This window comes from Neomonachus schauinslandi, chromosome 7 (assembly GCF_002201575.2).
Source record: "Neomonachus schauinslandi chromosome 7, ASM220157v2, whole genome shotgun sequence".
Classification (NCBI taxonomy): Eukaryota; Metazoa; Chordata; class Mammalia; order Carnivora; family Phocidae; genus Neomonachus; species Neomonachus schauinslandi.
Window position 1 is genome coordinate 23,985,215 of NC_058409.1, and position 5,104 is coordinate 23,990,318.

The following is a 5,104-nucleotide window of genomic DNA, read 5'->3' on the forward strand; positions in this document are numbered from 1 at the left end:
TCCAAGCCAAAATACACAGGGCTTAAAAGGCAGGACCAAGGGCACCTGGGTGGCTCAGTCGTTAAGCGTCTGCCTTCAGCTCAGCTCATGATCCCAGGGTCCTGGGATCGAGCCCCGCATCGGGCTACTTGCTCAGCCTGCTTCTCCCTCTCCCACTCCCCCTGCTTGTGTTCCCTCTCTCGCTGTCTCTCTCTCTGTCAAAAGACAAATAAAATCTTTAAAAAAAAAAAAAGGCAGGACCATAGAGCAGCACAAATGTGATTTCTCCGGCCCTTCTCCCTATGCCACCCCAACCTCCTCCTTCAAAGTCAAACTTCTAACCACAATTGGGCTCATGAATATAGATCATTCTGTCATTATTTTTGAGGTGTGTCTGCAGTGGGCAGCTGGAAAATGACACAAAAGTGCTGCATTCCCACTGACGACGGAAGTCCTTCTATGCCAAGTTCAACTGACCTGTTCTAGTGACCCCAAATGCTGATATATGCGTGGGTACCGACATGCCCCTTGGGATGTTGTCCGATGAAGCAGACAGACTCCTGTTCTTCCACTCTTGAGTCACACTCTGATGTTCTAAGGCCAAGGCAAATAAAGTCTCACAAAGATCTCGGCAAAAATGGTTATTTCAGATTTCACTCCAAGTGCCCTTTCCATAAAATCTGTACATGATCTGCAGAATCAGCAGCAGAACCTGGGCAGACCCTCTGAATCATCCTTCACTCTGATGCGGAAGCCTGGACCTCCTCTCTCTTTTTCCAGAGGAGGAGTTCTTTCTTTGGAGGCTTCCACTTCTCCGGGCAAATAAGTGCTGACTGCTTCAGCCCAGGTAACCCTAAAAATGTCCAAATCCATGGAGAACACATAGTTTCTAAGGTGCTTCTTTAGAGTTAATAATCAAAATGAAAATAATAACTATAGGTAATATTTTTTTCACACTTAACATGGGCTAGGCACAGAGCTAACCACTACCTTCTGGGAAATTGAGGTTTGGAAAGTTTAAAAACTTGTCCAAGCTTACAAGCTAGGACTTGAAGGAGTCAGCAATTGAATGTTGACAGCTATGCCCAGAGGCTACGCTCTTAACCAATACACTGTATTGTCTCTTATCCTAGAAGTAATTATAAGGTTTATAAAATTTTACCCTATTGAAGAGAAGGTAAAACAAATCGAAGAGCTATAGATGTTTATTCTTCCTTATTTTAATTTAACATATTGTTTAATAATCTGTGTATTAGTTATTTATTGCTGCATAACAAACCATTCCAAAATGTAGCTGCTTAAAACAACAAACATTTGGGTGCCTGGGTGGCTCAGTTGGTTGGGCGACTGCCTTCGGCTCAGGTCATGATCCTGGGGTCCCAGGATCAAGTCCCACATCGGGCTCCCTGCTCAGCGGGGAGTCTGCTTCTCCCTCTGACCCTCCCCCCTCTCATGTGCTCTCTCTCTCTCTCATTCTCGCTCTTTCAAATAAATAAATAAAATCTTTAAAAAAAACAAACAACAAACATTTACTACCCCTCTCAATTTCAGAGGGTCAGGAATCTGAGAGCCACTTAGCTGAGTGGTTCTGGTTCACGGTCTCTCCTGAGGTTGCGGTCCAGCTGTTGGCTGGGGATGCAGTCATCTGAAGACTCAACTGGTGCCTGGCTGGCTTGTGGTAGAACATGCAACTCTTGATCTCGGGGCTGTGAGTTCGAGACCCACAGTGGGTGTAGAGGTTACTTAAAAATAAAATCTTAAAAAAAGAGAGAGAGAGAGAAACTCAACAGATGCTGAAGTCGTTGCTAACAAGCTCCCTCACATGTGGGACAGAGGGCCGCAGTTCCCATTGGTTGTTGACTGTAGCCTTCATTCCTTGTCTCCACCTGGGCCTCTTAAAGGGCTACTTACTACATTACAGCTTGATTGTCCAAAAGAAAGAGAAAGGGAGGAGGGAAGAGTGAAGAAACAAAGAGGAAACACTCAAGATGGAAATCTTGTAAAAGTAATCTCTGAAGTGATGAAACATCATCACTTCTGCTCTTTTCTATTGGTCATGGAGAGCAATCCTGGTACAGAGTGGGTGGGGCCTATGCAGGATATGAATATCAGTAGACAGGGATCACTGGGTGACCAGCTGCCACGTCTGCTAGCATTTTAATCCATTTAAACTAGGGTTCTAACCCCGAATCTGGTATCTGCCCTGTAAATCAGTTTTACTTTCTATTACTTATAAAATAGGAACATCCTAAACTCAGAATCTTGAATGTTGGAGGGCCTCAGGTAACGGATTCTCTCAGAGTCTAAGTTCAATTTCTCTTTTAAAAGAAGCAATTTCAATAACAGTAATAATAACATTCAGATAGTAATCACTGCCCCACTTAGAACTGGGAGACACCGCTCTTTGCTCTTTGCTTTGCGCACACAGACAAGCAGTTTTTGACGAAAGGTTTCTTTTCTTAAGACCTGCAACTTCTCCCATAATCTAATAAATTGTTTTTGAACCCTTTCAGGAGTGTTTTCTGATGTCCAACTGATGTTTCTTAAAGTAAGACTTTTTCACATTGTTTGGTCTGGACACAGGTCAGCATTCTTCCCATAGAAGCTTTTGTTTATTTTGAAATACTGAAACAATTTTGAGAATTGATACAAGAAACAAGTTTATTTTCAAGAAGCTTGGTTTTCCTTTTCAGTTAGTTCCAGAAAAGGACTGTTACTTGAGATAAGATGTTAGAAAGGATTAAGTGTATTTCTGAAGGCATAGTCAGCCATCTTCTGAGGGCAGGAATACTGAACAGTAAGTAAAAATAAAGTGACTAATACCTGTGTTAACATTTTTATCTTAATTTTTTAAAAATTCTATTATGTTTTAAGGAAATGTTTGTATTTCCCTGCATAAAACATGCTGGCTTGCCCTTCTTTATTTTTATTTTCAATTTAGAATATAATCACTATTAAATAGTATTTATCCAATAGATCACATTTAAAAATGTACATTTAGTTCTCCATCACTAAGCCACTGTTTATTACAAAGAGGAATATGCTGCAATGTTCAATTTGGCAGCCCTCATTCTTTTTTTTTTTTTTTTTTTTGACAGAGAGAAAGACAGCCAGAGAGGGAACACAAGCAGGGGGAGTGGGATAGGGAGAGGCAGGCTTCCCGCGGAGCAGGCAGCCTGATGCGGGGCTCGATCCCAGGACTCTGGGATCAGGACCTGAGCCGAAGGCAGATGCTTAACGACTGAGCCACCCAGGCGCCCCGCCCTCATTCTTTTTTTTTTAATTTTTTTTTTTTTTTAAGATTTTATTTATTTGCGAGAGAGAGAATGAGATAGAGCATGAGAGGGAGAAGGGTCAGAGGGAGAAGCAGACTCCCTGCCGAGCAGGGAGCCCGATGTGGGACTCGATCCCGGGACTCCAGGATCATGACCTGAGCCGAAGGCAGTCGCTTAACCAACTGAGCCACCCAGCCCGCCCTCATTCTTGAAGGCTTTGTAACAGTGCTGTCCAATAATATAGCCACTAAAGCTACATGCGGCTACAGAGCACTTAAAATGTGGTTAATACAAACTGAAATGCGCTATCAAATACAAGCTGGATTCTTAAGATTAGTGGAAACGAAAAGGATGTAAGACTAATGATTTTTTACATTAGAATGTAAAGTATCTCAAAAATTTCTATATTGATTACATGATGAAATGATAATGTTGGATATATTGGATTAAATATATTAACATTAATTTCATCCATTCCTCTTTACTTTCTTAATATGTAGGGTTTTGCCAGATAAAAATGCAGGACACCCAGTTACATCTGAATGTCCTATGTCCCTGCTTATATTTTAATACAACAAAATTATTCCTTAACTGAAATTCACATTTTAACTGGGTTTTTTATATTTTTATATTTTTATTTGCTGAATCTGGTAACTTTATCAATATGACTACTAGAAAAAATTAAATTACAAATGTATTCTCTTGGACAGTGAGGCTTTAGAATTATCTAGTTTTTTTGTTTTGTTTTTGTTTTACCAACTATTGAGTTAACTGTGCAGAAATGCATAATCTGAGGGAAACATTTTTTTTTAAAGATTTTATTTATTTGAGAGACAGAGAGAATGAGAGACAGAGAGCACGAGAGGGAAGAGGGCAGAAGGGGAAGCAGACCCCCCCGCTGAGCAGGGAGCCCGATGCGGGACTCGATCCAGGGACTCCAGGATCATGACCTGAGCGAAAGGCAGTCGCCCAACCAACTGAGCCACCCAGGCGCCCCTGAGGGAAACATTTAATCCTAGACTGGAATCGACAATACTCTTGAAGTTAAATTTTTACATTTGTTTTAACAAGTTAAAGGCCAACAAAGGGGATTTGTCGCAGACCAAAGTATGGAAAGCGCATTTGGATTAGAATTAAAAAATCAATGCTCCCAGCTTCTCCATTGGGGTAGTTAACGGTTCCGGTTTCAAAATAATCCCTGCCACTCTCACAAGGATGGGTGGTGTCGAGGGCAGCTAATTGGCAGGGAGACTCTGGGCCAGTCACAGTCTCTCAGTAAAAAGTTGGCGGGGGGGTGGGGGGACGGTATTTTTAATACTTGAGCCTCGCACCCCGCTCTTCCATACGTCCCCTCCCCTGGCTCCGCGCTGGGCCAGCGACCTTGGTCTCAGACGCCGGGGCTCCGAGTCTCGCTGCCTCCCTTAGCCGAGCCAGGGCTACCTGGGCTGCAAGCTGGAGGCTGGGCTCGCCGAGGATCGTCCAGAGCCGGCCAGATCCCCCGCCAGCTGCCCCGCGCGAGCTCCAGGTGCGCGCGGCGGCCCGGCGCCCGCCCGGCGCCCCCCCCGCCGCCCGCCGTCACGCACAGCCCCAGCCCCGCCCCCCTGTCCGCGCTGCACAGCCCAGTCCCAGAGCCCGCCCCGGCCTTGAGCTCTATGTAAGGCCGGTCGCTGGGGCGGCGGGAGCTCGCGAGCCTGCTCTAAAGATCTTTCGGCGGGTCCTGCGTTCGGTCGCGAGGCGAGGGCCCGGCGCGCACGCGCACGCGCACGCGCACACCCTGCCTCTGCCCCCGCCCCCGCGCGGCGCCGCGTCCTTCGACCTCGGGCGGCGCGCCGCGGGCCGCTGCAGGCGGC